The 25,146-nt window shown below is 42.9% G+C and overlaps 1 protein-coding gene across 3 annotated transcripts in view; it reads left to right on the top strand.

The window, feature by feature from the left end:
• The window catches only part of TOGARAM1 (TOG array regulator of axonemal microtubules 1), a 1,826,974-nt gene that overhangs the window by 1,647,104 nt on the left and 154,724 nt on the right, over nucleotides 1-25,146 (top strand). The gene's annotated exons all lie outside the window — the stretch shown is intronic.

Below are 25,146 nucleotides of genomic sequence, written 5' to 3'. Positions count from 1 at the left end.
CCTAAGAGGAGCTCACTAACAACTTGAGGCCACCCAGAAGAGCACTTACCCCAGCTTGGGACCTTTACTTTGTTTTGGAAAAACTCAACCTGCCCCCCTTTGAACCAGCAGGGTCAGCAGAGTTAAAGTTCCTCTCTTGGAAGACAGCCTTGCTTCTGGCCATCACTTCAGCTAGAATAGTATCTGAGCTACAAGCTGTAGAGCCCTTCATCATTTTCCATGCTGACAGGGTCTCCCTCAGGACTACCACATCCTTCATGCCAAAAGTGGTGTTCAGTGTGGCTCTCAACCAATCCCTTCATTTGCCCACCTTTTTCCCTAACCCACAAAACAAGGGGGAAGGGATTCTGCACTCTCTAGATGTACACAGCAGCTCAGATTCTACCTAGACAGAACTAAATCATTTAGGAAGACTGATCAATTGTTATTCAGTTTTGCTACAGGAGCAGAGGGCAAGACCATATGCAAACCAACCATTTCCAAATGGATAGCACACTGCATCCATTTCTGCTACAAGCAGCATGGGAAACCTCCCCCCAAGGGTGTCAGGACACATTCTACCAGAGCAACCTCCACCTCTGCAGCATTCCTCAGAGGAGTCCCCACCAGGGACATCCTGGAGGCTGCAACATGGACATCTGTTCATACTTTCACCAAGCATTACCCCATGCCTATCTTCTCCAACTCCAGGACAGGCTTTGCCACAGCAGTCTTGCAGGGCATCCTAGTCAGCCCCCAGTCTTCTTGACTGCCTCCACCCTTTTCTTCAGCTTTGGGAATCAACCCAAATGTGATGACTACAACAGTGAAACACGAAGAACATAGTACAGTTGTGTACACTTACCATAAATGTAGATGTTCGAGTGTATTCACTGTTGCAGTCCTGGTTTCCCTCCCACCATCCCCCTTGTCTCTCTCTCAATTTCTCTCTCTCTCTATCCTTACAAGGATGTTTGGTATTTACTTTCTACTGGTGTTGTTCTTCCACCATAACCTAGCTCCCTCTTGGGGGCGCCTAACAGTTGGGGCAAGAAAAACTGATGTAATGGCATTGGCTGCCTTAATTTATAACACTGATGACCTGACAGTCCTGGAGCGATGGCAACCGACGCAGAAATACTAAGTCTCTGGTATTCGGGCTGACTGAGAGCTACCCTGGCATGGATAACCCAAATGTGATGACTGCAACAGTGAATACACTCGAACATCTACATTTATGGTAAATGTACACAACTGTACTTTCTACTTTCTGTTGCCTAAGTCATTGTGCCAGAAGTTTTTGTGCTGTGGAGTCATCAAAAAAAAAACAGTTGCTTAGCAGCAGTCTTTCTAAACTCATGTATATTATTTAGGTACTCCTTTATTTTCTCTGTAGCACTCTACAGTTGTGCCTCTTCTTCTTCTAGCAGATTCCCCTTATTCTGCAATACTTTAACCTTTTGTCAGCCCCTCTGAATAATCCTTGTTATTTCTTAGCTATATCTCTTTTTCTTTTATTTCTATCCTATTCTTAAACTCCATTGTCAGTTTATCCTACTCACTAACTTCTAAAGAACTTTCTATTTTCCCTAATAACTCCCAAATCATTTCCACTACACATTCCTAAAAATTCCTGTGTTTTTAACAGATAGGTGGGGAAGAGACAGTGTCTTTTTTTCACTTCATTACCTCTCATTTTTATCATACTTATTATTGGTGCGTGATCTGAAGTAGTTATCAGGTTTGTGTCAAAGCTCTCAGTTCAGTGCACATGTTCCTGTGAAATGCAATTTCCATGTAGATTAGCCCAGTTATTGTACTTTGGGGAATAATATAAAAATTCTCTAGAACTTCTTACTATTGTTTTCCATACCAAATATTGTCAGAAATTTCTTCAGAAATCTACCGTTTTGTTATATTTTCCCTTCTGTTGCCAATCAAATTGCAGTCCCCACCTATAAGTAATATTCCCTGCTGAAAGCTGATTATTTCTCCCAAAATTTCTAAGCTCCATAAAAGTAGTTTTAGGTAGAATATAAATACATGCCAGCATAATCCCCACCCGCCATGCTAGTAGCCCCTTACTGTCACAAATGTACCATTATTACCCCTTTTTCCTTTTCTGTCACTTTTGGGGGTCCTCTAGCAACTAGTATAAGTACATTTCTTTTCCTTTGTCCTTGTTACTTTGCTGAATAGCCATCCTGAAATCCTTTCTTTATCAAATTCACATGCTCATTTCTTTCCAGATGTGTCTCCTGTAGCATTGCCATTTGCACTCTGCATTTCTTAATATAATTAAATTTTGTTTCTTTCTTGTCTATACCTGTGAGACCATTTGCATTCTAAGATAATATGGGAAGTATTGACACTGTAATAAGAGCTTATTATTCCCACCTGTTATATATATATGACAGTTTTTAGATGTCTGTTTCCAGCTTTTGTTAGTTTTAATGTTTGTCAGGTTGATCTTTCATGTTGAGACACTGTTGAAAAAAACTGGTGTCTAACCATAAATTATACACCTTTTACAGTTTGTTTACAGACAACACCATGGTAATGTGCTACATAAACAAGTGATAGGTCATACTCTCTGTGCAGGCTGACTATGATGGCTTTTGAGGTAGCTGTTTAACACTTCCTTAACCCTCCAAGCATCTTATATTCTGTTAGAGGAAAATATAGTGGCTGACAAGCTGAGCAAGACCACAATAGACACTCAACAAATGAAAATTGTCTTCCAGAAATCAATCCATTTGTGGAGAACACCTGAAGTAGATCTCTTTGCCTCCTTTTAAAACAGGCAACTGAAAAAATGTGCTCCAGAACTCCTTGCAAACAAGCCTGGAGAACAGACGCCTTTTCTTTCCCATAGTCAGGATTGTTCCTTTATGACTTTCCACTCTTTCTACTGATATCCAGGATAATTCCGATGATTCAGAAGGACTCCCAAGGATCTTTTAATTTTTTTTGGCTCCCTCAGACCTCATCCTACTGGCCCATCCCCCACTGCCTCACATCCACCCAGGGTCTACTAGCCATCTTTCTATTGCCTAGACTACTCCAGTGTTACTGGGACCAGTCATGGTCCTAAGGGCATTCTGAGGGCTGAGCCTCTGTGCTTCTTTTTTTTTTTTTTTTCATTTTTATATGCCATACCCACTCCCTTTCCCCATCCCCCCATTTAGTAACTGGATCCGAGGGCAACTCCCTTCTTTTGAGCATGCCTCCCCTTAAGGGGTATCATCGACAGGCACCCTCCCACCCAGGGTGAGCACTCCCATCCATCCCTACTGCTCTGTCGGTCACCCAAGTAGCTAATCAAACTGTAGTTGCCTGGGCCATAGTCAGAAATATATCCCTTTATTCTACTGGAGTGCCATATTTGTTCTCCTTTTTTATGAAATTGGCCAAGGGTAATTATCTCAACCTGGACCTACTCGCAGAAAACACTGGTGCTTAAATAGTTGTCTGAGTTAATGACCTCTGGCTTGTCTTATTACTGTATATATCTTGCAGCTGTTTCAGCATATCTGAAACCAGGGTGAAAGGATTCCACATACTCTAAATGAACATAAGCCAGTCAGGTACCATCTTGACCAAACTAAGTCCTTTAGAAAATCAGGATCAGCTGTCTCTTTCTTATGCTGGGATAAAGAAAGGAAAGCCCATGTCAAAACAGACTGTTTCTTGCTGGTTGTCTTCAGCTATTGCCTTTTGTTATTTCCACCGTGGTAAACCAATTCCAGGCAGTGTAAAGGCTCATTCTACTAGAGCCTTGGCTTTTTTGATGGCATATTGGAAAGGGGTGGACTCTAGAAGTATTCTAGAGGCAGCTACATGGTCCTCTTTACATACCTTTGTAAGGCATTGGAAACTGGATTTTTTTTTCTAAATCCTGGACAAGCTTTGCTAGGCCATTCTCCAGGGGCTCCAGGAACCATAGCCTTCCTCCTCACAGGTTGTATAGGTTTTGGTAATCAACCTATATATCCTAAAGGATACTGCAGTGGTGGGAATAATGAACATAGTACAGTTGTGTAAGTTGCATTACTCATTACAGTACATGTTCAAATTCATCACTGCTGCAGTAGCTGCAACCCCACCCTCCATCCTCCTACTTTTGCATATAATTATTTGTTGGAATATAAAATTATTTGTTGTTCTATGTTTTAGTGGTTCAGGATCAATACGTTACAACTTGACTTTTGGGCAAGAAAGGCCTAAAGAAATCTTCACTCTTATTGCTGATTTTCTTGCACAGGGCTGTCTAATCAGCAGTCATGGTGAAGGTATGGGAGGAAGCCATTGCTTTTGGAAGCTGGATAGTTGTTGTGTCCTGGGCAGGACTCAACCAATATAGCCTAAAAGCTACTGCAGCATTGAGGAATTCGAACATCTACTATTATGGGCAAGTGCAACTTGCACAACTGTACTCCATTTTGTATTCAGATTAGCCAGACCTCTTTAGACACAGTTCCGCACTTAATAAGACTTGGACATTTATACCTCTTAATTTTCACCAGCTTCTTAGCAAAATATGCAGGGAAGCTTTGGGATGTGAAAACGGAGTTGTTTCAGGGTAACATAACATTAAGAGGAGTTATAAATATGGCTGCTAATTCAGACTAAGATGCCCCCACAATTTAGAACTGCAGTGTATAAAATGGATTGTGTTAAGGGGGTGCAAGATCTCAGTCAGACAGATGTATACTGGTATTGACACTATCACTGGGAAACATAAGTATTTAATTCAAACTGAGGCATTACCTTAGTCTATTTTTACATTATTTACTTAATGCTTCTTATCCATACTGGTAGACCAGTGCAACTTGAACCTTCTTAACTTATGACTTGGGCCACAAGAAATTTGCAGCCACAGACAACCAGATAAGATAATCAATATAATGCACATATAAAACACTGTTACATGAAGTATATTTAAAAGAAATTGGCTAATTGACTTTGTATTCAGAGTAAAGTAGTTGAATGAGAGCACTGCTAATGTCCTAATGCCGAAAGATTTAATACAGAATGGCCAAAGTCAACAGACCAAATGTCAAAAAACAGAAAAAATTCTGTCTGAAGCATAGAATATTTAATAGTCAGTATGTAAAAGACATTGAAATGTTAGATGTCAGCAACGTTGTCACACTTGACAAAGGGAGGTTGTAGCGGCTTCCCTACTCTTGGTCAGGTCAAAACTGGACAATGTTTAAGCATGTCAAGCTTGCTTCCCTGAGCTACAACTCATCAGTCACTTTTTTCAGCCAATAATCATTGCCAGTGCAGTTTGTGTTAGTGTTGCCAGGAGTGACTCAAAGAAGGTCATCATACTAATATTGCTGCATTAGTCTTAGCTATAAGGGTTATGTCCTGCACAAGATATAACAGCTAGTCAACTTATAAAGTTTGAAGGTATTTTCCACATGCCAAAACAATTATTTAGCTCATACTGAGCTGAAGAAAAAGAATGGTTTGAGATCCAAGCCCTTCAGAGCTTTCCTGCTGCCAAAGAGTGCTCCTCTTGCGGGTTTTCATGAATTGATGGTCATTTAATGTTTTTCATTGCTAAGCAGAAAAACTTCCACTTAATATTTTTATGACTAAAAACTGAACTTTTTCTATGAAATCAGTTATTTTATACTGTGAAAATTTGTTTTATAGAGTGTCACATTACTTTAGTAACTTTTAAAAGGGAGCGTTGCTTTTTACTTTTGTGGGAAAAGTTGTTAAAAACTATTTTAAAACTATTTTGCCTTGGTAAAAGTTGTTTATTTACTTTTGGGGCTGGAGTAAGTGTTTAAAGTGCTGTCACTGTATTTTTCGGTAGAAAAAGGGACTTTTTTACTTACTTTTTTATGACTACTGCTGCCAGGCTTCCCCAAAAATCAGGCATATTTTTCAGCTTTACAATGAAACACCCTATCTGTTCCTTGAGTCTTCCTTCTAGCAGCCACAGAAAGAAGAAAATAAACTGCCTTTGCCTTCGCAGCAAGCTGCTAAAGTGCCTCAGTTGCAGATGAGTGACTCAGCTGTAGCCATGTATGGTTCCTCGGCCTATTCATCTTTTTCCTTTGCTCCTTCTGGTGTAGTTCCTACAACCACCATGGACCAGAGATTAGACGTGTCTTCTACAGTTGTTGGAGTGCCCTTGGCAGGCAAGGGCAGACCACTCTTGCTGGTACTGGGAAAAGGAGCAGAGAATACCTCTCAGCCTAGCCAGACTAGAATGCCTGTCCCTAGGGTGGTTTTGCCTAGTAAAAGTGGGTTGTCTTTTTCAGAAATTTTTGCCAAAATGAAGCAAAAACATTGACGTGTCATCTCTTATCACAATTACTTTGGACAGGAATTATTTATTGGGCTTAGTTCAGTTTCTTGACACATCAAGTTCAACTGTTTTTGGCAAGAGAAAAAGGGATTCTTCATTTTATGAAGTAAAGAGGTTCAAGAATCTGAACCAGAAAGTGATTGTGAAGGGGACAACTTATTTATTTATTTTTTTTGCTTTTTTTTTCCCCTCATTAGGTTTCTGATTCAGATTCTGAGGAAAGTGTGGCTTCTGCCAGCCCCTTTGGAGAATTCCGTTTTTCTAAATCTATTTCCAGAATGAATCAGTTGTTTCATTTGGAACATAAACATATTCCACTGTCTCTGAAGAAGCATTATGATATATTACAACTTTTTTTTCCTGAACCTACACCTATTTCTCCTGTTCTTTTAGCATTGGAGGATGTATTTGTTACACCCTATAACATGACTGACAGCCAGTGTGCTTTCCCCAAGACAACAGATAGTTTATATAAAAGTTCCTCATTCTTGTATGTTTTTTATATATTAATCCCAAATCACACCCAGGAATTATTTCTCTGATGAATTGAGCTGTTGCCGAACATCTGATCCAATGTTGTCTGTTCAGATTCAAAGACATCTGACTTTGGCCACTTTCCAGACTTTTGGAGCCAAGGCTTAGGCTCCTCCCCTTACCAATAATTCCAGTCCTTATGGAAGATAGAGGTACAGATAAATGAATTTTGACTAACTTTTGTATTACTTTTTCAAAGGGGTGGGTCCCTGTAATATTACATCTGTTGTTGTCAGTCTTCATTCTTTCTGGACTGATGGGTTCGGTTCCGACCTCTCGGAACCGACTTGGCCATTATCCATAGCTTGCGCCAACAAAAAACTCTCAAGCCAAGGCTCTACCAACAATGCCTCTCTTCCCATGACGTCAAATCTCGTTTACCACATAGAAAATTGGACACGTCAGCCAATGCTCTCAGCTAAGTGCTTTAAGATTTCTATTTTTCATTGTCATTTCTAAAAATATTTGGTTAAAACTCTTACTGGCTAGTTTTGCGACTTTGTTTTGAATGAGTGACTGTTTTTCTACCCCCCCCCTTTTTTTTACCTTACAGTAACTCTTATTACTATCATTGGTAACAGGTCTCCTCCCTTTCTTTATTACTGTTGGTAGTGTCACATACCATTGTTGGTATCTTTTTCCCCTTTTCTCCCTTTACCCATTTGGGTATTTTCTTTATACCATTGTTGGTATATCTGTAAAAAAAAAAATAATAAAACAAGAATTACTTTCTTTTTCTTCTTTTCTTTTGTGAGTGAGTGTATCTGTGACCCCACTATGTTTTGGATATGGCAGAGAAACAAAAGAGGACATCCGGATTCAAGCAGTGTCAGGACTGTGGCAGAAAGATGCCCAATTCTGATGGGGATCTTTTTCGCGTGTACTGTTTGGGTTCCCCTCACTTGGACATAACTTGTACAATTTGTCAGGGCTTTAGCACCAGCACTTTAGCAGAGAGGCGCAATAAGCTTATCTTAAAAAGGCTTATTGAAATGTTCTTTTACTGAAGGCCTATCTAAGGCAGAGACTTCAAAATCTCCTAAACCAGATGTAAAGAAAAGAAGCCACTCTGTGCCGACCTCCCTTACAGCACATGAAGCAAAGTCCCCAAAACCGCATGTTCCGACGGTTTCTTCGGAGCCGAAAGCTAAAGTACCAAATGTGGCAATATCATCACCTCCAGTACCGAAAACTAAATCCACATTGGTGCAGCCAGTCTTTGAACCAACTCAGACTTGAACTTCTTTGGCATCGACCATTGCTTCAGCGCCAATGACCTCTTCGGCACCAACATTAGTTTCTCTTCAGCCACCACTATCCTCTCATTTGGTTCCACATTCCCCCTCTGTACAGCAGCCTATGGTGCTGAAAGTCGATCTGACAGTTAATCCCTGGACTAAATATTCCCTTTCAGTAGACCCCTTTTTGGGTCAGCAACCAAGCCCATTTCAGGATAGGCCTGAGTCCCCTTCAGGAATGTCAATCCGTTCCTTCAGGTGTCGCTCAGATTTGGACATAGTCAGATTAGTGGATCAATCTTTGGCAGCCAGAAGCTTCCCTGCACCATCACAAACCTGTCTCCCACCTAGAGCCAAGGCTTATTCTCCAAGGACTCCACCAGTTTGTCCTCCTTCAACCTCCTTTCAGGACTTGGAGCCCCCCACTTCAACGTTCTTGGTGCCAGCTACCTCGGTGCTGATGGTGGATATCATCTCGGTGCCAGAGTCGACTCTGTGGTCTTCAGCTCCATCAGATCCATCACACACCTAGGACCATGGTTTGGCTGTCATTTCTGAGATCCTTGTACTGGTTATGGTTGTTTCCTTGGTGCCATCTACGGCTCTCAGGGCCATGGCAGTTTTTGAGCCTTCTCTCAGCTCCTGCTGTGGGCGGTGGTTCATCAGAGCAGGGTGTGACCCTCATTCTGAGGTTGTCTTTCTCTGTTCTAGGATCCCATCCCTCTTTGGACAGCCCTGCCTTCCAGATTATGGAGAGAGATTTGGCCTCAGCAGGCTGCCAGCTGGTTTCATCCTCGGAGTACCATATTTTTGGTTCTTTTGGTTCGCAGCTGTCACAGTCGCTACATCAGGACAGTGGACACAAGAGCTGCAAGATATCCTGGTTTAGGATCCCCCCTTCTTTGGAGTCTTCCTCAGAACCTCCCCCTGAGGAGTCATCCCTTAAGAGGGCATGCAAGAGGAAGCAGCTGGATTCTCCAGAAGAATCTTTCACTGAAGACACAGATTATGATGAAGGGGAAGGGTCCCCACAGTCACCCCGGAAGATGTATCCTTTGGAGACATCCTTGAAATATTAAAAAAGAGGGATGATTGTAAGCAGTCAAACCCATCCTCCGAGGAATCTGTGTTCTTGCAAGCTTTTTGTGCCCACCTTTCTACATCTTGGGTGACCCCACCCACTGACGATCTAGTTAAGTTAATAGTTCAGTGAGTGTGGGAGGCTCCCGATTCCATAGAGCCTACTCCCTGGAGACCTGGCAAGATTATTTCAGCCCCAGAAGATCAGCCCCATTGTTCTAAGGGTCTAGCAGTGGATGCCATGGTGGTGGCGGCAGCCACCAAAAAAGAACTCGCCGACAAGAGTTTAACTATCCATCCTCCTAACCGAGAGTCTTGGACAACGAATAGATTTGGGAAGTAGGTTTTTGCTTCATCGACCTTTGCTATTCAGTCCTTGAACAACTTGGCACATGTTACTAGACTCCAAAAGCATCTGATAACTGAGATTTCAGACACCCTTGCAGGAGCAGTATCTGATGAGGTTCGAGATAAGGTTGCCTCTCAGCTTGCCACCCTGGAGTCGATCTCAAATTCATCCATGTGGCTTATTGCTCATACAGACAAAGGGGCATCTAGAGCAGCAGGTGCAGGCATTGCCATTAGGCTTCAAGCTTGGATGCGCTTGTGTGATTTGCTGAACCTTTTAAGTCTTCCTTTATCAATGGTGCTGTTGATAGTACTTTCTTGTTTGGCCCAAAAGTCAGAGACACACTAGCCAGGTGTGAAAAAGACGCAATGACCCTTTCTGCTGTAGGCATTCATTTTTCCACTCCACTGGAATCAGAAAAGTGGAAAAATGTGGTTCAAGAAGACCCAAGGGCCTTTTCGGGACACACATGGTGACTATTCCTCCCAGGGCAGAGGGGGGAATTCTTCTGGAAAATGTCCCCCCCAATGGCAGAGAGGGTCTGCATAACCAGGGGTCTAGAGATTCCTTTCCTGAACAAACCCTATCAGTGCTCCTGTACTGAGTCCCGATTGCTTACCTGTAGAAGCAGTCAGGGAAGATTTTCTCTGCACCATTCAGCCTGGCTTACAATACCATCGGACACCTGGGTACAGAAAATAATTATCAGAGGTTACCACATTCCCTTCAACCTTTTCCCAAAATCCCAAAAGTGAATCCCCGATGTTTCACCCAGTCAGGGGAATCTAGCAGGATTAGAGATTCAAAAGCTGCTTCAAAAAGAGAGTCATCCAGGTAGTCCCACCAGACCAAATAGGATCCGGATTCTACTCAAGATTCTTTTTAGTGCCATAAAAGACAGAGAACTGGAGACCAATCTTGGATCTCAGCCTTTTGAACAAATTTGTACAACAGGCAAAATTTCGGATGTCACGGTACAGTCAATCCTTCCCTTTCTAGAGAAGGACGATTGGATGTGCTCTATAGATCTTCAGGATGCATATTATCACATAAAAATGGACAAACACTCCAGACGATATTTTCACTTCCAGCTAGGAGCCAGTCATTACCAATTTCAACCGCTGCCCTTTGGTCTCACCACAGTCCGCAGGGTGTTCACCAAATGAATGGCAGCCGTAGCAGCTCATTTAGGACTGCAGGGATTTCAGGTGTTTCCATATCAAACAACTGGCTCCTCACCATCCCTCCAGGCATCTACTGCTTTATGCCATAGATTTTGTTCTACATCTTGCTGAAACAATAGGCATTTCAGTCAACAAAGAAAAGTCACAACTGACTGCCATGCAGGATCTGGAGTTCATTGGAGCAAGGTTAAACACAGTATTCCGTATAGCCTCCCTTCCTCTCCTCAGACTGTTGAAACTAAGATCGCAACTTCAAGTAATCATTTCCCAAAACAAAGTTCCTGCTCGTCTGGTACTACAAGCACTGGGAACCATGGCAGCAATGATAACGTTAGTTCCCCTAGCGAGGTATCACATGAGACTGTTTCATTGGCTCTTGGCATCACAATGGTCACTTCTAATGCACCCCATGTCCCATTCAGTCTTGATAACAAATTGCTGCAAAAATAATTTATCTTGGTGGATGAAACCAGAAGAGATTCTATGGGGTTGTCCCTTTTCCCCCCTCTCAGCCCAAGGCCGTAGTGACCATGGAAGCTTCCCAGATAGGGTGGGTGGGCATTTTCTGGGAAAAACTGCTCAAGGCACTTGGTCCCCACAAGAGGCCAATTTGCACATCAACATCCTAGAATTGAAGGCAGTGCTTTTAGCATTGCAAGCATTCCAGGCTGTCCTTCCTTCGGGGATAATTGCAGTCTAATCATACAACGTGTCCATAGTCTGATATATCAGCAAACAGGGAGAAACCAGGTTCTACCCTTTATGTTGGGAAGCTCTAAGGATTTGGCAATGGGCAGTCGCTTCCAACCTCTTTCTGATAGCAATACATATCCCAGGGAACTCCAACATGATTGCAGACAAACTGAGCAGATGTATCCTCCTGCCTCAAGAGTGGTCTCTCAATCCCAAAATAGCGACAAAGATCTTTCGTCAATGGGGTCAGCCTTGCTGCAACCTGTTCACTTCTCCCATGGACCACAAGTGCAGCTACTTTGCCCTAATCCCCCCTCACTGGGTGTCCCCGAGAGAAGCACTTCTTCTTGATTGGCCCCTGGGACTCCTGTATGCCTTTCCCCCAATTACACTGATCCCCAAGTTTCTAAGGAAAGCTCAATGTTTGAGAAGCAAAGTGATTCTCACTGCACCTTACTGGGCCCGTCAAGTCTGGTTCCCTTTTCTTTGGCCTCATCTGGTTCATCACCCATGGACTCTGGACCCAGCTCCGGATCTCCTGTCTCACCCTTAGAGACTGGTGCATTCCAGTCTTCAAAATCTCAAGCTGACATCTTGGTTTCTCCAATTCCAGTAATTGCCAGGCAAAATAACTTGTCTTCTCCAGTGCAAAAGATACTTTTGGCTTCCCATAAACCATCCACCAGGAAGCTTTATCTAAAGAAATGGAAAAGATTTTCAGTTTGGGCATGTACAAACTGTATAGACTTTTTCTCAGCATCAGTTGATAAGGTCCTGGAATATTTAGCTGCCTTATTTGAAATGGGGACCTCTACATCTACAATTAAGGTTCATTTGGCTGCCATTTCAAATTTTCATAACAGATTTGATGATCATTCCTTGATGTCTCATCATCTATGCAAAATGTTTCTTAAAGGCGCTTTACTTTTTAAACCCCCTTTCAAAGACCCTATAGCACCATAGAATGCGACCTTAGTCTTACAATGTGTATTTCGACAGTCCTTTGAGCCAGCAGCTACGTGTGACGTCAAGTTTTTATCTTGAACGACCCTCTTCCTAGTAGCTATCACATCTGCTAGGAGAATTTCAGAGTTACAGGCTTTATATGTGAATCATCCCAATATCACTTTTCACAAAGAAAGAGTATCACTCGGAACTAATCCCACCTTCCTTCCCAAAGTAGTATTAGCGTCTAATGTCAACCAGTCAGTAGACTTACCAGTCTTCTTTCCAAATTTTACAAAGGGGAGTACTGTTTACACTTGTTGGACATCCGCAGACAATCACATTTTTACTTGGACAGAACAAAATATTCTAGAAAATTAGACCAACTATTTTTATCATTTTCAGGACCCAGATTGGGCAAACCCGTATCAAAGGTCACCTTGTCAAAATGGCTAAGAGACTGCATTACCTTTATATACAACCAAAATAAACTCAAGCTGTCAGCTACAATTAGAGCTCATTCTTCTAGATCTGTTTCCACTTCAGCAGTTTTCCATTCCAGGGCTTCTATGGAAAACATATGTGCAGCTGCAACTTGGGCTACTCCACATACCTTTATCACTCTTTACAAATTAGACATGGTCTACAGGGGAAGAGCATTCTTTGACTCTATGTTGCTCAGAAATATCCTTCCTTAGTGCTGCCCAGGATCTAAAGTAGCTGGGGACTCTGTCCCATCAGTCAAGAATGAATGAAGATTGACAACATCAGATAAAAAAGTTATGTTTTTACCATAACGTTCCATCTGTGTTGTTGAGCTTCATTCATTCTTGATATCTCACCCTCCTGCCCCCTACAAAAAACTCCTGGAGGTTCGGACCTAGTCCTGGGATATTATAGGGTTATACCTTAGACAGTGCTTCTGTACTTTCTTAACTACTAGGCAAAGTCAATCGGAGGTAATAGGAAGAGAGGCATTGTGGGTAGAGCCTTAGCTCGAGAGTTTTGGGCTGTTGCGAGCTATGTATAACGGCCGAGTCGGTTCTGAGATGTCAGAACCAAACCCATCAGTCAAGAATGAATGAAGATCGACCACACAGATGGAACGTTATGGTAAGAATATAACTTCTTCTTTTTTTCACCTTCTATCTTCCCCAGTCAAAAAAAAATGCCGATGTTTACAGTTCTTCCTTTCTTTCTAGTTTTCAGGTAGCTGTTAGTGTTACCATTTGATAGTGTTTTCTGGCTGTGGCTTTATTGTTTATTGAATTTTGTCATTGCCATTCACTGTTGTTTATTATTATTGCTAGTACTGGTGTTGTTGGTACTTTTGGGATTTTCACTGCCAGGATATCAGATAAGCCATCCAGCTGTAAGAAATGTGTTACTTGTAGGCATAAAATCCACCCCTCCCAAGATGCCCATTCTAAGTATGTGTATTCATTAGGAGCTTCACAACTGGAGGAGGACTGCTCAGCCTGTGCTGCCTTCAGGGCCAGATCTTTAACAGACAGGCATTCTAAGCTTGCACTTAAGGGACTTCTCCCTTCTACTGTGAGAGAAGTTCTCCCCTCTCAATCTTCTTCATCTTCTTCCCCTTCATCAAAACAGAGTTCAGAGGAGCACAAAAGGGAGAAGTCTAAAGATAAAGAAAAAAGGGCAAGGAGAAGGAGAAGCAAAAAGAAAAATAATTTTACAGGAAGTGTTCTCCAGACTGAACAAGTCTGTCTGCACCTGCTTTAAAAATTTTTCAAGCTGTCGGATCCTTCCTTGTCTCTGGAGCCTGTCAGGGCCAGGTCTCTTTGGGCTACAATCTCCAGGACCCAGATTCTCCTTGGAACCTGTTAGCCCCAGGCTTAGAGCTCCTGTCTTGAAAGAAAGGTCTTTCCAGAGGGTGTCCACACCCCCATCCAAGGCTTCTTCTCTTAGATCTGTGTGCTCCTTCAGAAGTCTGAGGCTGAAATTAACAGAATGATGAGGAAGTTCTTGAGTGCGTAGATCCAGCTGGGGTTCTCTCAGCACTGACTTCTGTCAGAGGGTTGGGACTTGTTCCTTCCTTTTCACTGATAGTAACTCCTTCCCCAATCTGATGTTCGCATTCAAGGCTGTCTGAGTGGGCCCCGAGGAACATCCGTGTCAGAAATGAAGGACTGGACTTCTTCAACTCTGACTATATCTCTGCCCCAATTGGCTTAGAGTGCCTTGGATCTCAATGAGTTTCTGAGCTGAGGTGTCAGGCCCATAGTCAGGGAGGGATAACTGTGAAGCTTTTGGATCCATCCCTGCCATTGAGTGGTACAGCTCTTGACAGATTGGCTCCGCATCAGCTTCTGAGCCTGTCTGAATGGGTTCTTAGAATTTGCCCTTGCTGGATTCCATGGGACTTATGCCAGCTGCTTCAGGACCTGTCTTGGCAGCAGCATTTGAGGCCTTTTGGGGAGTATTCTAGTATTCCAGAAAGCAGGTGTCTGTCCCCCATTCGGATCTAACCGTGCCCTCATGGAATTCTTTGGGACTTCCCTCCTTTTTTCCTGTCACATCAAGGCAGCCAGCACCTTGACCTGTCAAGGCAATTCACTTCATGGACTCCCTTCTGCTTCAGAATCTTCTACAGATCATCCCACTGGGGAAGTACACAGAACACATGCATGCAAAAGGGGGCATGTAGACTACCCTCGGGAGTTCCTCACTGATGATACTGATTTCAGTGAGGAGTAGGGGTCCCCCAGATCCCCTCTTGAAGATGTCTCCTTTGGTGAGATGCTTGAGATACTTAGGCAAAAAGAAGAATGGTCCGTCAATGCCCCTCCAAGGAGAAATCAGTATTTCTTGAGGCTTTTATGGCTGGGCCATCTTCTTCTTGGGTCATCCAGGGTGTTGGACAGATTTGGAAAGCAGGCATATGCTTCAGTGACCTTCACTCAGGGTGCTGAACTGTTTGGCCCATGTAACATGCTTTAAGAGAGACTTGACAAGGAAATTGTCCAAGTCCCCCCCAAGTCCATTATTGTGGCAGACAGGAAATTAGTCATTGTGCAGTTGGCTATCCTTCAGTCCTTGTCAAACATGTCTGTGCTTTATTTCTAAGGAGGCTGATAGCACGTCGAGAGCAATAGGCATTGGAATAGCTGTGCATCTGTGCAACTTCACAGAACACTTCCAAGATGTCCTTTATTAATGCCCCCTTGACATTTTCATTTTGTTTGGGCCTAAAGTTAAATAGATGCTGTCTAAAAGGGAACATGATGGCAAGACCTTGTCTGCCATTGGAAAATGCTTTTCTACCCCTCAGTGGACCTTCTCCAGAAAGCAAAAAGCAAGTAAAAAGTTGAGGTTCCACAAGTCTCAAGGCTTCACCCTTGATGCTTCTAGCGCTGGACGCCCTCCTCGGAGGTGGAGGGGGGGAATAGTTGTAATGGACATCACCCCCATGGCAGAGGTGAAATGCAAAATTAAGGATTTGGGGATCCCTTGGCCTTTTCAGCACGCCCGAATGGTTGCCTGACTGCTGCACTCTGGAGGCAATCAGGAGGCTTTTTTTCTATGCACAATATGACCTGGACAACCATCACCCAAGATGTAATGGTACGGAGAATCAAACCAGGGGCTATACAGTTCCCTTCCCTTGCCATCTCCCTTATTCACGATGATGTCCCGATGTTCTGTCCACACAATGGAAGGCAGCAGCATAGGAAATAAAGCTGCTAGACAAATGACTCATCCAGAAGGTTCCCATCATGTCAGCATGGGTCCATAGTCTACTCGAGGTTCTTTAGACTTTAGACCCATTCTGGACTTCATTCACCTAAATCAGTACATAAAACAAACAAAATTCCAGATGGTCATGGTTCTGTACATCCAGCTGTTATTGAGGGAGGATGGATATGCACAGTGCACCTACATTCACATACAAATGAATAGACAGTCCAGGAGGTGCCTCCATTTTTGTCTGGGAGTCCATCACTTCCAGTTCAGAGCCCTGCCTTTTAGTTGTACCACAGTTCCCTGTGTGTTCACCAAGTACATGATAGTGGTTAGAACTCATCTCAGACTGCAGGTGTTCCAAGTGTTCCTTATCATTATAACTGGATTTTAACTGCTCCCACAAGGAGTCTCCTTATACAAGCCAGGGACTCCTTACTGCAAGTATGTTCTCAGATGGGGATAACTATCAGCCTCACAAAGTCAAAATTGCAACTGGCCCAAACAGTAGAGATCATAGGGTCCCATCTAGATAAAAAGCTGCAGATAGCCAGATTATCAGAATTGAGGATTTGCACCATTAAACATCAAGCATTGTCAGTACATTTCCATTAGAAGCTCCCAGCCAGGTGCATTTTACATTTTCTAGGCTTGATGGCAGCCTCCCTCACTTTAGTCCCTCTATCCAGATTTTACATGAGGGCATTACAATGGACCCTTTCAGTCCACTGGTCTGTACATCAGTGGCATGGAGACGAAGGCAGTCCTCCTAGCATTGCAGACCTTTCAGGATTCCCTCACCCAGGGGTGTGACTGCCATCCAAACAGACAGTGTGTCTGTAGTTTGGTACAGCAACAAGCAAGTGGGAAACATGTTCTTACCCTTTCTATTGAGAGGCCTTGAAGGTTTAGCAATGGGTTATATCTTCTCACTGCTTTCTGATAGCAATACACATCCCAGTAAAGTCCGGGGTATTAGCAGACGGGTTGAACAGTTCTATTCTTCTACCTCATAAGTAGTCCCTCATCCCAAAAGTGGTGGAGCAGATTATCAATTGCTGACCTTGCTGCAATCTTTTTGACACCCCCTCAAACACAAAATGCAGCAGTTACTTTGCCCTAGTCCCCTAAGAGGGGAGCATTCCCGAGAGATGTTATGAGACATAATTGGCCCTTGGGTATCCTATATTTTTACCCTCCCATTCCCTCATGCTGAAGCTTCTGCAGAAAGCAGTGTGGAGCAAGACAGCAGTGATCTTCATTGTCCCGTTATGGCTTTGACAGATGTGGTTTCTCTTTCTTTGGTCTTATCTGATCCACCCATCTCTGGTGCTGGACCCAACTCCAAACATTCTGTCTCACCCAACCGGGATGTATCACCCAGACATTACGGCCCTCAAATTAAGCAGTTCCTATGATGGTTAGACAGTCCAGGCTTTTATCAGAGGTTGTACATATCTTTAACTTCTTCACAGAGACCTTTTACCTGAAAAAGTGCCTAGAAGTAAGTGGAAGAAATTTTCGATTTGGGCACTCACCAGGGGGATATAGATCCTTTTTTACCTCATTCCCCCTACCATCTTGGATTTTCTGGCTAATCATTTTCATGCTAAGTCCTGTTGGTGGCCATTTCCTGCTTTCACATTGGAGAAGGTCAAACCCCAGTTGCTACCTTGAAGATGTTCTTCGTGTTTCACTGTTGTAGTCATTACATTTGGGTAATCTGCTGGCAGGTTGCCCTCAGTCAGCCTGATTAACAAAGTCTTGGGTCCTGCATCGGTTGCTGTCCCTTCCTCAATGACGTCAGGTCATCAGGGGTATAAAACATGCAGCCAATGCCATTACATCAATATTTCTTGCCGTGCAGTGCCCGAAGCAGAAGCAGTTCGCAAGTGCTGACTCCTGAAATTTTTGTTTTTGAGTTTCAGAACAGAAATCTTCAACTTAAAGCTAAGTACCACGTTGGGGAAACTTTTTCTTGCTCCTTACCAATGTCAGTAAAAGTTAATAATTGCATTACTTGTGGAAAACAAATACCTCATAAAGATTTTAATTTGTAGTGTATTCCTTGGCTAGGCCCTGACCACGACATACCTTGCTGTCAGTTTTGTGCTTTATTTAATCAGCGCACTATCCGTCGTCGGTACATTTTTGCCTCTATATATTTCGGTTCTCGGTTTAATTATCCAGAAATGACATCGGTTAGCCATCTGACTACCGGGATTCTGAAAAAACGCAAAGATAAAGACAGAGACAGGCTGTCGAGGTCCAAAACTGCTGACAACACTTCTAAGCAAGTCACCAGTTCGCTGGTACTCAGTGAGGCACTTTCGAAGCCCCTGATACCCACTACTTCTGACTTGCAGACCTCTACTGAGACTCATTCAGAGTCCAGTATGCCACAAGATGCTTCACCTATAGAACCTGCGAATGTCTCTACCTTGGATGGGTCCAGAGCCGCTGTGCAGGCACCGTCTTCTGAGGGTGTACTCAGTCCTACAGACTTGCATATTAAACCAACTCCACCTTTAATACTAAGGCCTAAATCTCGATCTATGTCTAAAAAAAACGATGTTCAGGCCCCTATGCATAAAAAACAAATTATCAAAATGGCTGAAGATCTAATTACTCTAATCAGGGGTAGTCAACCCCCCACTTTTAAGAGGCCTAGGGCTGAGCTTGACTATGAATCTTCTGATCAGGACTCTGTTTTTTCTGACTCTTCTAATGGCCTAGATTTGTCCATACCTACTTATGAGGATTCTGATGCAGAGGATTCCATTCCCTCTGCTCCCCCCCGAGGACTTTTCTTTTGGGGAAACTTTACATACCTTAAGGGAGCATTTCCACTGGGAAAGTCAGGAATTTTCTGATTCAAAAAAGAGGCTTAGGGATTTCCTTCTTCTACGTCCCTGATACACTTGTACATAGTACAATGACCTAGTCATAGCCACCTGGGAAGAAAAGTTTTTGTTTAAATTGGGAGGGTGGCCTAATGGTTAAGGTGTTTGCCTTACAGACACAAAGTACAGAGTTTGAGTCTCACAAGCGATAATTGGCTAGGCTTAAAATTGCTTGCAAGGGCAGTTAGCCTAGTACAAATCTATGAACCTACCTCAGCATAGGCCTTTGGCTATACCTCCTGTACTAGACATTGTTGATGATGTGTTTTCGGAATCCAGTATGGCCCCTGATTCCCTGCCTCTGGCTCCTAGTAAACCTGACCGATACTACAGGGTTCCTGAGTCCCACAAGTTCATTTTCAAAAATCCTGTTGCAGATCCAGAAACCATTGCTCAAGGGCCCAAGGGCATTAAGGCTTTTACTGCTAAAAATCCTACCCCTTCTGATAGAGACTCCAGGGTGCTGGATAGATGGGGTAAACAGGTTTATACTTCTGCAACCTTGGCAATCAGGGCTTTAAACTGCTAATTTCATATGTTAAAATATCAACAGCATATGAACTGCTTAAACAGAAAATTATGTTAATTTCTGACTGTGTAGAAAATAAAGATGTACAGGATTTATTGCATTCTGCTGAACAAGTTGGAAGACATACTTTGCAATGTGGTTTTTGACTCTTTAAACACCTCTTGCAGGGCTGCTGTTACTGGGTCTGTGTTTAGAAGGCATGCTTGGCTTAAGGAGCAATCTCTGCCTGATCATGTTAAAGTGAAATTGTTGGATGCTCCTTTAAATCAGGACCGCCTGTTTAGCAATAAGGATGAAGAAGTTCTAAAAAAGATGGAAGATAAAGCTAAATCTATGCAAATTGTAAAAGATTTCTTACAAGTGCAACCTCCAAGATTTAGTAGGCACTGGCCTGCTAAGAATCTGTCCTTTCCAGCTCCTTCCAGATCCTCTCAAGACAAACCCAGACACACCAAAAGAACCAGTTTTCAGTCCCAGGGGACTCTCAGAACTAAGCAATGGCGGGGCCCCACTTCCAAATCTGGAAATAACAAGACATCCCCCTATGGTAAACAGTCTCAATGACTTTCCTTTAAAATTACCAAGCACTTACCTTTTAGCCGCCCCTTTGGGGGGAAAGATTGCTCGTCATGCAAAAAACTGGGAACTCATAACCCAGGACAAATGGGTTTTAAATATAGTGTCCCAGGGATAAAGATTTAATTTCCACACGTTACCAACACCAAATAGGTGGCCAGACCTGCCCCCAAATCAGTGGGCAGAGGTTCGGAAACAAGTACTTTCCCTCTTTAACATGGGGGCTATTCAACCAGTACCAGAAGAGGAAACGGGACAAGGTTTTTATTCCAGGCTTTTCCTGGTACCCAGAAAAGACAAATCATGGCATCCAATTCCAGACCTGTCTACTCTAAACACCTTTCTGGACATTCCAAAATTTAAGAAGCTGACTCATCACCAGTTACTTCCTATGCTAGGCAAAGATGCCTGGTTGGCAGCTCTAGATTTAAAAGAAGCATACCTGCACATCCCAATCAGGGAATCTTGCAGAAGATATCTATGCTTCAAAGCAGGCTACTTCCATTATCAGTTCTCTGCACTGCCCTTTGGCTTATCTACTGCGCCCAGGGTATTCACAAAGTGCCTGGCTCCAGTAATTGCATTTTGCAGACAAAGAAATATTCAAATATATCCATACCTGGACGATTACCTAATTCAGGCAGAAAACCAGGGCATACTTCTAAATCATCTGGCATTTGTAAAAAAGGTTCTAGCTTGTTTGGGGTGCATCATAAACGAAAATAAATCACAGCTGGTACCCTCTCAACAGATTACATTCCTGGGTGCAAGCTTGAATACAACTGCCCAGATGGCTTTCCTCACGCTAGAGAAGCAAATTGATTTGGTAACTTACTTCAGACTAGTGGCCACAAAAACCCTGCTATCTGCAAGACAAATACTGCAAGCTTTGTGGTTCATGGCCTCCTGCATTCTTCTAATTCCATATGCAAGACTGCATATAAGGAAACTACAGTGATACTTAAAAAGTCTATGGAGTCAACATTGTCACAGCCTGGAAACAATGATTCCTATCATACCTTGCCTATGCCTGGAGTTCCAATGGTGGGCAGAGGCCTGCCACCAAAACAAGGGACTGCCATTCACACTACCTCCTGCTGCCCAAACCCTAACTACAGATGCATCAGACTATGCATGGGGGGCTCACCTGGCAGGGAAGTGCATTCAGGGCAAATGGAACCCAAATCAAATGCACCTACATATCAATCAAAAAGAAATAATAGCTGTACAGAATGCTATGACAGCCTTCAAGGACTACATTCTTCCAGGACAACTAATGGTAAAGACGGACAACACCACGGTTATGTGGTACATAAACAAGCACTGGGGTACACATTTCTACCCCCTCTGCAGACTAGCCATGGCATTGTGGAACATGGCCTTGAGCTACCAAGTGCACCTACAAGCTCAATTCCTGCCAGGAAAATTGAATACACTGGCAGATGGACTAAGCAGAAATCTCATGAACCCACACGAGTGGAAACTGAAACCATGGATTTTCAACATGTTGACAAGCAAATGGGGGAGCCCAGACATAGATCTATTTGCCTCCCCCCGGAACTACCAGTTGCACAAATTTTGCACAAGAACTCCCCACAAAAAGCCTGGAAAGTGGATGCTCTGTCCCTCAGCTGGAAAAAACTATCAGTCTATGCCTTTCCCCCTCTGCCTCTGCTCTCCAAAGTTCTGCTAAAAGTCAAACAGGACAAACCAAGAATGATTTTGATTGCTCCAGACTGGCCACGCCAACACTGGTACCCACTCCTGCGCAGTGTGTCACAAATATCTCCATGGCAGCTGCCTCAGACACCTTCCTTGCTGTCTCAGCAGGAGAGCCAAATTCTGCACCTTCAGCTTCCAACATTGAACCTTGCAGCTTGGCTAATCACTTAAATTCGCCCTTAGCATCCCTCAGCAAACCTGTGATGGATGTCATCTTGGAGGCGAGAATACCTAGTACTACAAAATCTTATGCTGACAATCTCAGTCTTTAGGGATGAGCACAGCAGCGCCCAATTTACCTCAGATTTTGCAATACTTAACTGAGATGCTTCACAAGGGCTTGTCTTTTTCCTCTATTAAAATCCACGCTTCAGCTATTTCAGCTCACTATAACACAGAACCACCCCACTTTTCTCATCCCCTGCTCAAGCAGTATCTCAGAGGGGCAAAGAACTTGAGACCACCCAGGAGAGCTTCTACCCCTGCCTGGGACCTTAACTTTGTTTTGGAGAAGCACACTCTACCTCCTTTTGAGCCAGCTGCTACTGCAGACTTAAAATTTCTTTCTTGGAAAACAGCCTTCGTTTTAGCAATCACTTCAGCTAGAAGGATATCTGAATTGCAGGCCTTTATGGCAGTGGAGCCTTTCATCATCTTTCATGCGGACAGGGCATCTTTGAAGACCAATCCATACTTCATGCCCAAGGTGGTTTCCAGTGTGGCTCTTAATCAATCCATTCATTTGCCAACCTTTTTTCCCAATCCACAGAACAAAGGGGAACGGATTCTGCATTCCTTGGACGTGCACAGGCAACTTAGATTCTACTTGGACAGGACTAAATTTTGAAGAAAATTTGAGCAATTGCTAGTAGCATTTGCTGCTGGGGCAGAGGGAAAGGCTATTTCAAAACAAACCATTTCTAACTGGATAAGCCATTGCATTTATTTCTGCTATAAGCACCATGGAAAACCTATCCCCCAGGGGATCAGATATCACTCCACCAGGGCTGCATCTACTTCTGCAGCCTTTCTCAGAGGTGTTCCTACCAGGTATATTCTAGAAGCTGCTACCTGGAATTCTGTACATACTTTCACCAAGCATTATCATTTACCAATTTTCTATAAATCCAGAGCTGGCTTTGCCACTGCTGTCTTGCAGGGCCTTACAGCTGGTCCTAATGCTGTATAAATTCCTCCTCCCAACCATAGCTTTGGGAATCTACCCAAATGTAATGACTGCAACAGTGAAACATGAAGAACATAGTACAGTTGTGTACACTTACAATAAATGTAGATGTTTGAGTGTATTCACTGTTGCAGTCCTGGTTACCCTCCCTCCAGCCCCTTGTTTTTCTCCAACTATACCTCTACTTTCTTTTACTATGCTTAAAAGCCTTTTTGGTGTATTTGCTTTTGGTTGGAGGTATATTTTGTGTGTTTAATTTTACTTGCTCCCCATTTGGGGGGCATCTGACATCTGGGGCAAGAAAAACTGATGTAATGGTGTCAGCTGCATGTTTTATAACCCTGACGACCTGACGTCATGGACAAGGGACAGCAACCAACGCATAACCCAAGACTTTGTTAATCAGGCTGACTGAGGGCTACCTGCCAGCAGATTACCCAAATGTAATGACTGCAACAGTGAATACACTCAAACATCTACATTTATGGTAAGTGTACACAACTGTACTTTGTCAAAAACCTTCTTAGGAGCATTTTCCTCCTTTGGGCCCTCACTTAAGGATCCAATTCTGTACAGGAACATCACTCTTCTTCTTTAAGGATTGACCAGACCTCCATTTGAAACTGCAGATGCAGCTGAATTGAAAATTCTTTGTTGAAAGACACTGTTCCAACACTTCCTTTCTTCCCAAAGTAGCTTCAGATTTTTTCTTACCAAGCAATCAGTCTTTTTGTTTCTTCTCCTATTTTTCCAGTAAAAGAGAGAACATGATGCATCTTTTGGATGCATCCCAACAACTCAAGTTTTACTTGCACAGTACCAAGAATATGAGAAAGACTGACCAGTTGTTTGTACCCTTCTCTCCTGGTCAAGTGGATAAAGGAGTTTTTAAAGTGACTTTTTCAAGATAGCTCTCTGAATGCATTTCCTATATATTAATTTTAAATAAGGAGAAGGCCCTGACTTTACCTTGCACTCCAAAGGCTCATTCTACTGGGACAACTGGTTCTTCATCTGCTTTTTCTCCAAAGTTCCATTTGACGACATTAATGCCCACACCTTCATTTCTCACTACGAACTGGACTTGCAGACTAGATTAAGTGTCTCCTTTGGTTCAGTCATTCTCTGAAATATCCTTTCATGAGACCTCCCAAGGTTTGGAGTAGCTGGGGACTCTGTCCCATCAGTTGAGAACGGGCAGAACAGATAACATTGGATATAAACATTATGTACTAACCACATAATTATAGCTCCATGTTGCTGCCTCTGTCCTCCTCAACTTCCATCTTTCCATTCCCCCCTGCAAGATCTCATTCATAAGTCCTTAATTGTAGAGCAACAGCAGAGATTCATCAGGTGCCCGATAATGTTGCCATTATGATCTGTATCCCAAGAATACTGCTATGCATTTTCAGGATTTGTTCATTTTGTTAGGGTAGAAGTGTCCTAGTTGTAGAAAGCAGGAAAAAAATGATCTGAGTTAAAACAGTCCTAGCAGAGGAGTTAAGGTTAAAGGGAGTAACCTGAACCTTGGATCCAGAAGTCTGTAGAATGTCTGAAGAAGGATCCCTTCAGATCCAAAGAGCCATCAGTTGAGGAAGATTGAAGTAGACAACATGGATTCTTAATGATAAATATATAACTTTTGTATTACTATAAATCCCCCACTCCACCATTCTGATAAGGATGAGAAAGCTTTTAATGGATTTGGGGAAAAATATATTCTTCTGCAACACTTAATTTTAGAATTTTCAGCTCTCAAGCTCATATGTTAAAGCTTATGCTTGCCTGTTTTGAGAACTTGAGGGATAGTCTGGCATTTTTTCCTCTTATGAGGAAAAAAAAACATTTTGTGTAACCTGATCACTTCTGTTCCTCAAGTGACTACACCATTTGAAATGTGCTTATGATTGTGCTGATGCCACTTTGGCTGCCATTACTGGAACTTTTTTGAGGAGGTTTGCTTTGTTGCATGCTGAAAACCTTCCTGGGTGTGTTAAAGCTGCAAGTTTGAATTCACCCTTAAACAGTGTTAGTTTTTGGACCATCTGCTACAGAGGTCCTTAAAAAGTGTGATGAGAGATAAGCCGATTCAAGGAATTTCCTCAGTTTATTTAGCCTGTTTGGCCAGAAGTTGAATGCTACTTCTACAATATTTTTCAAAAAGCAAAATAAGCAAAGCAAACTTCTGGTAA

Source organism: Protopterus annectens, chromosome 6.part0 (genome assembly GCF_019279795.1).
Source record: "Protopterus annectens isolate FY-2018-M chromosome 6.part0, PAN1.0, whole genome shotgun sequence".
Lineage (NCBI taxonomy): Eukaryota > Metazoa > Chordata > Ceratodontiformes > Protopteridae > Protopterus > Protopterus annectens.
The sequence above is the reverse complement of the archived record's forward strand: the minus strand, read 5'-3'. Positions and strand labels throughout refer to the sequence as shown.